Consider the following 12,794-nt stretch of genomic DNA (forward strand, 5'->3'; position numbering starts at 1 on the left):
CCACTCATTTTAGTGTGTAAAGATGAAGAGTCCTTCTTCATGAAGACTCTTATCTTAACGCATTGCTTTAAATGATCAACCAAAATTCTTGTGATTTGTTGCCAATTTAAGATGAGACTTTTATGGGACATAGAAGAGGAAGATTACTTCTATGTGAAGGCTCTCTTACACCATAATTCTATATGATGAATTTATTCACTGCATGAGAAAATGGAGTGCCAAAGGTTGGCGCCCCTTGGTCCCATCTAATGTCTCCTGGTCCCTTATATATATGGGACATCCCATATGGCACATGTGCTGGGGTTTTGGGTCGAAACCAGAGATAAGTAGCATGTAAATTAGAGAAAAAATTTCAAAAAAAATTTGAGAAAAAGGCAAGAAGAAATTGAGTAGCAAAAGTTGTAAGAAGGGTGGTAAGAGAATTAGCAAGTGTTGATAGTATGCCCTAGGGTTTGATTTTTCTATGTGTTGGAGTCAAAAATTAAATCCTAAGTTGTAAGACATTTGAAGAGTCTCTTTTTGGCATGATCCTAGTGGCAAGTTTGGAGGCGACTGGGCTTTGACGTGATCGTTCTTTGAGTTCGAAGCTGGTAGTATTCTTGAGAAGATAAGGCCGCGGTGGTACACCAGTTAGGAAGGACTTTGGCCAACTTTCGTATGGATCACCGTTAGAGAACTTCTATTTTGGAGTCTTATGGAGATCACCAATGTGCCACATTATCATTTTGGTAAAAGTAAAAATTCTATCCCTTTTTGCATGCTTATTTTGTTTTGATCGACATTAGCAAGGTGATTCTAGGGTTTGAGTTTTGGCTCGATAGTTTTATATGTTAAAGCTATTGACTTATTTGGTTTTAAATTTTTAAAAATCATTTTTTGATGTGTGGTCAGAACCCAATATCCATGACCTCTATCAAATCAGAACTCATGATAGAAGGACTGAATCATATGATAACTGCACCTAGGAGTTCATACTTCTATTTTACTGGGTTGCCACTACATACTGCTAGGTATCTTTGATGGATTGTGAGACTCATTGGGCATTATCTTGATGATCGATGACTCTTAAAGGGTAGAATTAAAAATATTTCATTCCATCAAAAAGAGTTTCGATGATATTATGATGGAGATCACAATATATCTCACTACCAGAAAGAATAAAACCTATGGGATAACACATTAAGGAATTTAATCTCAAATTTATCAATTGGACTTATAAAGTTCTAATTGGGTTAGGATTTATTAAAATCCTATTAGGTTTATGAGAACCATGCTAGCATACTATTAAACCTAATTCTTCTCGAAACTTCGATTTGATCGAGTCCATAGCCTTGAACCTAACCAAAATCTATTTGGATTTAATTGAGCTCTTAATTTTGAGCCCAAGAAGATTTAATTAAGTCAATTAGTTGGTATAATTATCTTAACATTATCTCTTCTTTATTTTCTAATTATCTCTAAGTGTGCATGTAGAATAGATAGAAGATTGGGGGGCACCTTCCTTCTCTTTTGGCAAGAATTGGGTGCCAAATCCTAGAGGGCCCCACCCCCTTTGATGTGGCATGGTTTGGAGGAGAGAGAGGTGGGGCCATGCCCCTTTTTTATTTGGATAGAAACCCTATTGTGGGGCGCCAAGAGTTGGCACCCTAACTACCTGACATGTATTAGATGGGCGCCTCTTGTGCATACTTAAAGGGACTGATCATATACCATTTACATCTAATTTTAATTAGAATAAATCAGATTAAAAAGGTAAAAAAAAATTATGAAATAAGGATCTATTTTTTTAAGATAATTGGGTTCCTATTATGTATCTGGGTAGTGCCTACATAAAGGGTATGTCTCTAGGATTTCTATGTAATTGATTTTTGATGAAAAATCTCTCTCTCTCTCTCCCTTCTCTATGCCTCCTCTCCTCTCTCTCTTCTCTTCCACACCCAAGAGTTAGGATCCCTTTTTTTACATGTTAAGATGTGTTGCTTTGTCTTCAAGAGTGAAGATCAAGGAGAAGAAGAAGAAGGCTGCTGATCAAGAAGTTGATCTTGCAGTTCAGATCAAGGCATTGATCAAAGTGTTCAAGGTTAAGGTTCTTCTTAGAAAGAAAAATCTTCTACAAGGAGAAATTAGTTTGAGATTGATCTCGATGGATACCCATAGAGATCAGACATGTGTGCGGCTCGAGCATCTACGAATATGTGATCATCGGAAGCGATGAATATCTACTTGTACCAAGATAATGAGATCTGATCTCATATTTATTTCTAAATTTTAGATTGCATATATGTATTTTCTCCTAGGCTTAAGTAGGATTAGATTTGATTTCTTGCATGTGGGGTTAAAGGGTTTAACCTATCTGTTTCTATTGTAGTTTTCAAAGTTTTGAAATCTACACATGCTGCCTACCCAATTTTTTAACAGTGGTATCAGAGCCACAGATTTTTGAAAATACATATGATCTAGTTTTTGGATTATATCTGAAATATTTAATGATTTAAAATCAATTTTATGCTGATATAAGGTTGTCCTGGTATAGGATTTATCCCCTATATTGCAAAGGTTGTCCTAGCACAAGATTGATAGATTTTGAAAACTATTTTTAAAATAATTAAATCAAATCTTTTAAATCTAAAAATTAGCATATATGATATGTTTAATTTGAGTTTAGATCTAAAATTAGAATGATTAAAAATTCATATCAAACTGATATAAGGTTGTCCTGATATAGGATTTACCTCCTATATTATAAAGGTTGTCCTAGTTTTATGTGAATTAATTTTTGAAAAGATATTTTTGAAATATTTTAATTATTATTTTAGATCTAATTTTATATATATTTGATATGTGTAAATTTAGTTTTAGATCTAAATTTGATGTATATGTGATGCATTTTTTATTTAGATATGAAACTACATATATTTGATATATGAAACTAGGTTTAGATCTGAAACAGTTTCAAGATCATAAGTCACTAATTGTATGCAATAAAATATAATCTAAAAATTATTTTTAAATCTGAAATTATGATGTTGCATGTGGGTATGGGATGAACAAATTAGGTCTAAGTGATCAAACTACAATTAGGGTCTAATTGATTAGATTAGGCTAGAATCTGTTTTCGATTTTGAGTAGTTGATTGAACCTAATCGATGGTTGATTAGGATTAGATCAAAGAGGCTCAAAGTCGAGTTTAGATGTAGTTGGTCACATAGATTCTCATTTTGATGTGAATTGATTCACTCAAGATCGAATTTGGCTCAGTGGTTCAGATCCATTTCAATAGGTTAATCTAATCGATTCTAGTTGATCAATTTGATGTCTAAGACAAGTATTTAGATGGTGGTTCTTCAATTGGTTCCATTGTCTGACCTGGCTAATTTTGATTCATGTCTAAAGAAAGCAACGGGGGAACCCCATGCATCTTACTTTACTTGGCCATATTGGAAGATTTAGTTTCATATTAAGTTACTTGTTAACTCGAGTTCACCTATGCCGACTAGGCTAGTTAGACATATTGATATGCTGACCTAATTTAATCAGTCAGATGTCAGATCTACTAATTTAGAAGAGACCTAAACTCAAATCTTCTCATTAAATATTAAGTCTAGAGGTCTTCCATCATTGTAGAGATGCGAGTACTTTCCTGATGTTTATCATTCTCGGCTAGTTATAGTGGTTTGGTTGCATCAGAAAGGTACAATCACTCTATTGACATTTGATATCCCGGGATAGAGATGAGGTTGGGCCCAATAACTGTTAGATGAGGGTCCCAATGATGGTTTTGAATCCATTAATGAACGATAAGTTTGACTTAACTAAGAAATATGCCAATAGCTGTTAGGTGAGGCCACAGGACTTAGAGACCAAGCCTACTACATCTTGCTTAGTGAAGCAATGGACAAAGTATTATCCACTCATTGGTCTATATTCACCAATAACTGTTAGGTGAGGTGTGTATAGATTAATAGGACCGTAGTACCTACTTGAAATCAATCGCATATAGATTTCTATTTCTCCACCCAAGGAGTATGGGAGATTAAAAAAAATAGTGAGAGCCTTTGTTTATTTTTAAAGTCTCTAGAACAAACAATCTTATAAGTATAAAAATCTAACTAAAAATTATTTTCTCTGTAAATAACCATGTCGAGTTCAAATCCCTTAGTCTGAATCTTCGATACAAATAAGTTGACCGACACCAATTACAAAGACTGGCTCCAGAATCTAAAAATTATTCTTAATTTTGAAAAACTCATATATGTCCTTGACTAGGAAGAATTTGTGTTACCTGCTCGTCCATCCACTGGTCAACGAGCTGTACTTGAGAAGTGGATAGATGAAGATAACAAGGTGAAGTACTACATCTTAGCATCCATGTCCAATGACCTTCAGCAACAGCATGAAGACATGAGGACTGCTAGAGAAATATTGGTTCACCTGCAAGAGTATGGTGAACAAAGTCGCATAGCTTGCTTTGAGGTCACTCATAGACTTTTCAGAGTGAAGATGCATGATAGGCAGTTTATCAATGATCATTATCTGACAATAATCAAAGACATAAAGGAGCTTCAGAAGCTCAATGTGAACATGGACAACCAATTATTGGTGGATCTGATCCTCCATTCTCTTCTTGATTCATATGGATAGTTCATCATGAACTATCATATGAATAAGATCGATGCTACTTTGCCTGAGTTATTGAATATGCTGGTGACTACAGAGAGCACCTTGAAGAGTTCAAGAGAGACAGTTCTAGCTATGGAGTGGGCTTGCTCTAAAAGAAAGTCTTCTTTTAAGAAGAAGAAAAAACCCATGAAGAAATAGAAGAACGAGGCCAAGCCCAAGAAGCAGGTTCCTAAGAAGGTCGATGACAAGAGAAAGTATTTCCATTGTAACGTCGAAGGCCACTAGAGAAGAAATTGTCCGGCCTACCTGGCGACTGTCAAGAGCAGGAAGAAAGATAGACCTTCTGAAGATACATCTGAAATGCTCATTATTGAAACTAATCTAACGGTTTCCTCTTCTTGTAGTTGGGTTCTTGATTTTAGTTCAAGAGCTCATTTGTGCACTTCAATGTAGGGTCTTGAAGAAGTTAGGGGGCTGAGGGAAGGCGAGATCACTCTTCGGGTCGGTAATGGAGCAAGGATTACTGCTGTGGCCATCAGAACCTATCCTATGCAACTACCATTAAGATTTAGTTTACTTTTGAAAGATTGTTATTATGTACCTGTAGCCAGTAAAAATTTAATTTGTATCTCTATACTGGTACAGGATAATTATAATTTTCATTTCAATAAAGATGTGTTCTATTTATTTTGAAAATAAACTTGTAGCATGTGCTTTCTTGATTGACGGTCTCTACCATTTGCATATCGATATAAGTGTAAACATTAATGAGCAAATAGTGAATGCCATAGGGTCTAAAAGACCTAGAGATAGGATCAGCCAAAAGTATCTATGGCACCTTAGGTTAGGCCATATTGGAGAAGACAGACTCAACAAATTGGAAAAAGATGGTCTTCTTGGACCATTGACTTTCGAGTCTTATCCAGTATGTGAATCGTGTCTTCAAAAAAAAATGACCAAGCTACCCTTTATGGGATTAGGGAAAAATATTAGCCCTGGTACATACTGATGTATATGGTCCATTTGATGTACAAGTTAGTGGTGGCTATATCTACTTTATAACTTTTACTAATGATTTTTCATGGTATGGACTTGTATATTTAATGCACCAAAAGTCTGAAGTCTTTGAAAAATTTATAGAGTTCAGACATGAAATAAAAAAATAGACTGAAAAACCCATAAAGGTTCTTCGATTAGATCAAAGAGAAAAATACCTTAGTAAAAAATTTTGGATCTATCTCAAAGATAATGGTATAGTCTCATAGTGGACACCCCAGGGATACCTCAGCTCAACGGGGTATCTGAAAGGTGAAATCAGATCCTATTAGATATGGTCTGATCTATGATGAGCTTCACAAATCTTTCTGACTTCCTCTGGAGATATGCTTTACTTACTGTGATTCATCTTTGAATCGAATTCTCTCTAAATTCGTTCCAACCACACGATATGAATTATGATATAGTAAGAAGCCAACTCTTGGGTATCTCAAGATTTAGAGATGTCCGACCGATGTCAGGCGACAGCAGGCGAACAAGTTAGAGGTTAGATCCTTTAAAGCTCATTTTATAGGGTATCTTAAGAAAATCATAGAATATTACTTCTATCTTTCTGAGGATCACAATGTGATTATGAGCTGTCATGCGATATTCTTGAAAAAGGAGTTTATCCAAGATAGAGGCAATGGGAGAAAGATTGAGCTCAAAGAGAAAGTCTCTAAAAAGTATCGAGTCCAAAAATCTAAACCCAGTAATTATCCAGTAGATGTAATACCTCCTCCACCTCATAGATCAAGTAGAGTCTCCCATCTTCCTGAAAGATACTTAGATATTCTTATAGAGGATTTAGAGGAAGCATTTCTTATGGGAGATAGGGACATTAAAAATGATCCCAAAACCTATGATAAGATAATGTAAGATGTAGACTCTGAGAAATAGATGGAAGCGATGAAGTCAAAAATTGACTCCATGCATTCCAACCAGGTTTGGTCCTTAGTAGATCCACCTAAAGGTATTGTACCTATTGGGTGTAAATAAATTTACAGAAGAAAGATTGGATCGAATGGTATGGTAGAGACCTATAAGACAAGGCTAGTCATGAAAAGTTATAGTCAACGCGAAGGCATCGACTATCATGAAATCTTTTCATTCGTAGCCATGCTAAAATCCATCCATACTCTACTTGTCATAGCAGCATTTTATGATTATAAAATTTGACAGATGGATGTGAAAACTGCCTTCCTAAATAGATATCTTAAGGAAGATATCTATATGGAGCAGCCTCTAGATTTCACAAGGTCTGCAAGCTACAAAGGTCTAATTATGGACTTAAGCAAGCATCTCAGAGTTGAAACACTCGCTTCAATAATGTAATCAAAATATTTAATTTCATCAAAAATTGAGAAGAAGCCGTGTGCATACAAAAAGATCAGTGGGAGCACTATCACATTCCTCGTATTGTATGTGGATGACATCTTCCTGATTGAAAATGATATTCTCATGCTAACATCAATCAAAGTATGGTTGTCGAAAGAGTTCACCATAAAAAACTTAGGAGAAGCTTCCTACATTCTTGGTATAAAGGTCTATAGAGAAAAATCTAAAAGAATAAAAGGACTCTCACAGTATATCTACATAGGGGAGGTGCTGAAGAGGTTCAATATGAAAAACTCCAAGAGGGATCTTTTGTCCCTTAGGCATGGCATTCATCTCTTCAAGAAGATGTGCCCTGACAAACCTGAGGAGATACAACGCATGAGCAAGATCCCTTATGCTTCGACAATAGGGAGCCTAATGTATGTCATGTTATGTACATGCCCTAATATAGCACTTGTCGTGAGTGTCACAAGTAGATATCAGGTGAATCTAGGTGAAGAATACTGGATTGCTATTAAGAACATCCTTAAGTACTTGAGAATGACTAAGGATTTGATGTTGGTCTTTGTTGGAGGATTGGAGCTAAAAGTTGAGGGATACATTGATTCAGACTTTATGACTGATGTCGATGATAGAAAGTCTACATCGAGGTGTATCTCTTCTTATGTAATGATGGAGCAGTTAGCTGAAAGAGTTTCAAGAAGTCGATCATTGTAGATTCGACCATGAAAGTCGAGTACATCGCCACCTCTGAAGCCACTAAAAAAGTCTTTCAGTTCAAGAAACTTATTGCGGAGCTGACTGTGATGCCATCAGATACTATTGCACTGCACTGTGACAACAATAGTGCCATAGCCCTTGCTAAGGAGCTCAAATCTCACCAGAAGTCTAAGCATATAGAGCGACAATTTCACATCATACACGAATACCTCGAGAAGAAGTTCATCAAGATACGGAGAGTCGATTCCATGCTGAACATGGTGGACCTGCTGACCCAGCCTCTTAGCCAGCAGAAGATCGAAGCTCACCTTGAGAAGATGGGTCTTAGGCATATGGCCAATTGACTTTAGGTCAAGTGGGAGTTTGATGGATTTGTGTCCTAGAAGCCAATTGTTGGCTGACACGTTATGTAATTCTAGGACCTAAACTTGTACTTGTAATCTTTTCATTATCAATAAAGAGTTTTTTTATTTCAATCATGCTTGTGTCTATGATTTGTTCTAAAAATTAATACAGATAAGTTTTGTATATTTTTAAAGAGTTAAGAATTTGAGACGTACATTAATTAGTGGTTCATTTCTAAATACTTTCGATCAAAAGATCGTCAGGAGGATAGTGATCAATCCATTTGAGATCGATGGACGGTCACCTCCCTTGTGGGTAGATGAGCCTCGAATCTGTGGTGTAAAAATATTGGGATGAAAGTGCAGGTGATTGTTATAGAATAACTTGCACTGAGCGTGACCAACACAAGAACTATATGGATGTCTACTCACTCATCAATGGTCTTCTCGATGCTGCAGTGGTGTGAGTGGTTCTTTGACCTATGGTGCCATTGACTATTTACAATGAGGCTATAGGGTTTGACTGCACATTCCCTTGGTCCCTAGCCATTTGGGTCCTTGTTGTGTATGTTGGCTTTAGTAGGTTCAGATTTGCTGTTTGGAGTAGGATGCACTTAGATAGAATCTATCGATCTTGGTAGAAAAGGAAAAGTCCTATGCGATTTGCAAGACTGAGTTCAGAAAGTCTTCGACCAAAGTAAATGTAAATACTAGAAAAAAATTTTCACCGGATTCACAAATGAATTGAAGTTGAGCTAATCTAGCATATGACTGATGATGGGGTCTGACGAGTTCTCCATGGCCTCCGTCAAGTCGGGACTCATGATAGAAAAATTGAATCACATGATAACTACACTTAGAGATTTGTACTTTTATTCTATTGAGTTATCACTATATATTGCTAGGTGTCACTGGTGGATTGTGAGACTCATCGGATATCGTCTTGATGATCAATGGTCCTTGAAGGGTAGAATTGAAAATATTTCAATCCATTGAAAAGAGTTTTGATGATATTATGATAGATATTATAATTTATCTCACTATCAGATAGAATAAAATCTATGGGATCATACATTAAATGATTTAATCTCAAATTTATCAATTGGGCTTATGAAGTTCTAATTGGGTTAGGATTTATTAAAATCTTATTAGGTTTATGAGAACCATGCTAGAATACTATTAAAACTAATTCTTCTCAGAACTTCAACTTGGTCGAGTCCATAGCCTTGAACTTAAATCCATTTAGATTTAATTGGGCTCTTAAGTGTGAGCCCAAGAGGATTTGATTAAGTCAATTAGTTGGCATAATTATCCTAACATTATCTCTTCTTTATCTCCTAATTATTTCTAAGTATGCATGGGGAATAGATGGAAGATTGGGTGGCACCTTCCTTCTCTTTTGGTAAGAATTGGGTGCCAAATTCTAGAGGGGCTCCCCCCTCTTATGTGGCATGGTGTGGAGGAGAGAGAGGTGGGGCCACACCCCTTTCTTATTTGAATAGAAACCCTATTGTGGGGCGCCAAGGGGCACCAAAAGTTGGCGCCCCAACTACCTAACATGTATTAGATGGGTGCCTCTTGTACATGCTTAAAGGGGCTGATCATATACCATTTATATCTGATTTTAATTGGAGTAAATTAGATTAAAAAGGAAGAGAATTCTTATGAGATAAAGATTTATCTTTTTAAGATAATTGGATTCCTATTATGTGTCAGGGTAGTGCCTATATAAAGGATATGTCTCTAGGGATTCTATGTAATTGATTTTTGATAAACAATCTCTCTCTCTCCCTTCTCCACACCTTCTCTCTTCCCTCTCTTCTCTTCCATGCCAAAGAGTTGGGCGTCTCCTTTTTCACATGCCAAGAGATGCTGCTTTATCTTTAAGAGTGAAGATCAAGGAGAAGAAGAAGAAGGCTGCTGATCAAGGAGTTGATCTTGCAATCCAGATCAATACATTGATCAAAGTGTTTAAGGCTATGATTCTTCTTGGGAAGAAGAATTTTTTGTGAGGAGAAATTAGTTCAAGATTGATCCCGATAGATACTCGTAGAGGTCAGACACATGTGCAGCTTGAGCATCTATGAATCCGTGATTATCGAAAGCGGTGAATATCTATCCGTGCCAAGGTAATGAGATCTGATCTCATATTTATTTCTAAATTTTAGATTGTATATATTTTTTTTTTCTGAGCTTGAGTAGGATTAAATTTGATTTCTTGCACATGTGCAGCTCGAGCATCTATGAATCTGTGATCATCGAAAGCGGTGAATATCTACCCGTGCCAAGGTAATGAGATCTGATCTCATATTTATTTCTAAATTTTAGATTGTATATATTTTTTTTTTCTAAGCTTGGGTAGAATTAAATTTGATTTCTTGCATATGGGGTTAAAGATTTAACCCATTTGTTTCTGCTATGATTTTCAAAATTTTGAAATCTACACATGCTGCGTACCTAATTTTCTAACACAGTCAACGTCGGTAGCACATCCGCACATCTACAATGGTGGAAGACCATTGAACTTAATATTTATGGAGAAATTTGGATTTAGATCTCATCTAATCAGTCATCATATGACTGATCTAATTGGCATAGGCTAAACCAAACCATCAAGCAATCATATTTGAGACTCAATCTTCCAAATTGATCAGGTAAGTAGAGATTGGTGGGGGTCCTCCCATTACTTTTTTTGGACACCAACAAATTGGTCAGGTCAGTAAATAGAATCAATTACATAATCACCTTTTAATTGCCTTAGATATCAATTGGTTAATTGGTCTGAATAGGTTAGCTTAGGTGAATCAGATTCAAGCCAAAGAGCCGAATTAGGTCCTTAGGTTAATTGATTCTACATATGGGTGTCAATCAATTCGATCAACAATAATTGTATGATCTTAAGCTCTATTGACCTAACCCTAATCAACACCTAACTTGACTTGATCAACTGCTAAATCAATTTTCACTCATTATGATCAAATCAGAAATCCTAGATATAATCCAATTACATGACCTAATTTGATCTACCCATGACCAATCTCTCATGTATAAACACTAATTTCAGATCTTAAATCTAAATTTTTAGATCTAAATTCTTTACATAAAAAGTAAGTTTTGATCTCAAAATAATTTTTAGATTATACATACAAATGTATATCATATACATGATTAAAATTTAGATCATAGAAACTGATTTTAGCCCTAAACATACTTACATATATCATATATACAAATCAGAATAGATCTCAAAATTCTTTGTAGATCTAAGTAATAAAATATATATCACATATACGATAAAAAATTAGATCTAAAATTTTATTTTAATTAAAAATTTTAATATTATTCTAGAATAACCATACAGCATAATACGTTATGCCAGGACAACCTTATGTCAAAACAACATCAAAAACTTTTAGATCTAAAATTTTTTTCTACAAATTTTAGATCTAAATTCTAATCTTATGCATATGATGTGGCTCTGATACCACTGTTAGAATTTTATGATTTCATGTATGCAAAAATTTTAAAATAAGTACATAATAAAAATTAAAAATTCAGATTAAATCTAATTTAATCTAAGCATGCATAAGACATATCTTAAAATCATAAACAAGATCTACATATGTAACATAAGATTTAGATATAAAAATAAAATAAAATAAATAAATAAAGAAGATCTAATCTTCATACCTTGGCACAGATCGATCTACATCATGAACTGATGATCATGGATATCTTCCGAAGGTCCTTTGAAACTGCATAAGTGTCCAGCCTCTACGGATATCCACACGAGACTTTGATCTGATCAGAAGCTTCTTGATCTCATCGAAGTGCTAGCTCTCTTACAGAGATTGCATCTTGACGGTTAAAAACTCTTCATTTCTCTCCGGATCCTCTTAGAGAAGATGAAGAGAATAGGAGGATGAAGATCTCTATGCTAGAGATCATAAGAAGAACACTTTCTTCTCTTTCTTTTTAAAATCCATGCACCAAATCCCTATGCTAGAGATCATAAAATTTATGTCCAATTCTTGGATAAAAAGGAGAGAAAAAATTCATATCCAAACTAAGACAAAAGATGGAGAGAGAAGGTCCTAACAACCAACCTTTAGTTGTTGGTAAGAAAGAAAGGATGAGAATACATAACAAACCTCACACCCTCCCTTCATGCCACGCCTCTCTTCTCCCTTATTTTTCAGGAACACCTCTCTTTTTGGCATCCAAAATCTGATCTTAATCAAGTTAGTTGCCGCCCCATATGATGCCATGTTTAAATAGGAAGTAGATAGGGTTTTAGGTTAGAGATAAGAGTCCATGTAACCTTGGACTCTCTAGTTATGCCACCCAACACCTATTCCAATTTGCACCCACATATCACATGGAGAAAAGGGAATAGCGTGAACTTGTTTCATGCTATAAATGAAGAAACCAGATCTAGGGTTTCAGGGTTAGATCTTGAAACATTTTCAAGATCAGGCAGCGGAAGACTAAAATAAATCAAAATTTATTTTTTAAAATCAGAAAATTTCTAGATCTAAGATTCTATAATCTAATTATTACATAGCATTAAATCAAAAATTAAAATATATAGAGCATGAACTACATGTTGATCATATCAACATGTTTCTATACTACATCTAATGTATGTATTAAATAATAGATTAGATATATTACCTTGCAAGTTAGATGTTCTAACCTTGCTGATCCGGGCTTGAGGATGATGTTGCAAATCGTACA

This window comes from Elaeis guineensis, chromosome 8 (genome assembly GCF_000442705.2).
Source record: "Elaeis guineensis isolate ETL-2024a chromosome 8, EG11, whole genome shotgun sequence".
In the NCBI taxonomy this organism is placed as follows: Eukaryota; Viridiplantae; Streptophyta; class Magnoliopsida; order Arecales; family Arecaceae; genus Elaeis; species Elaeis guineensis.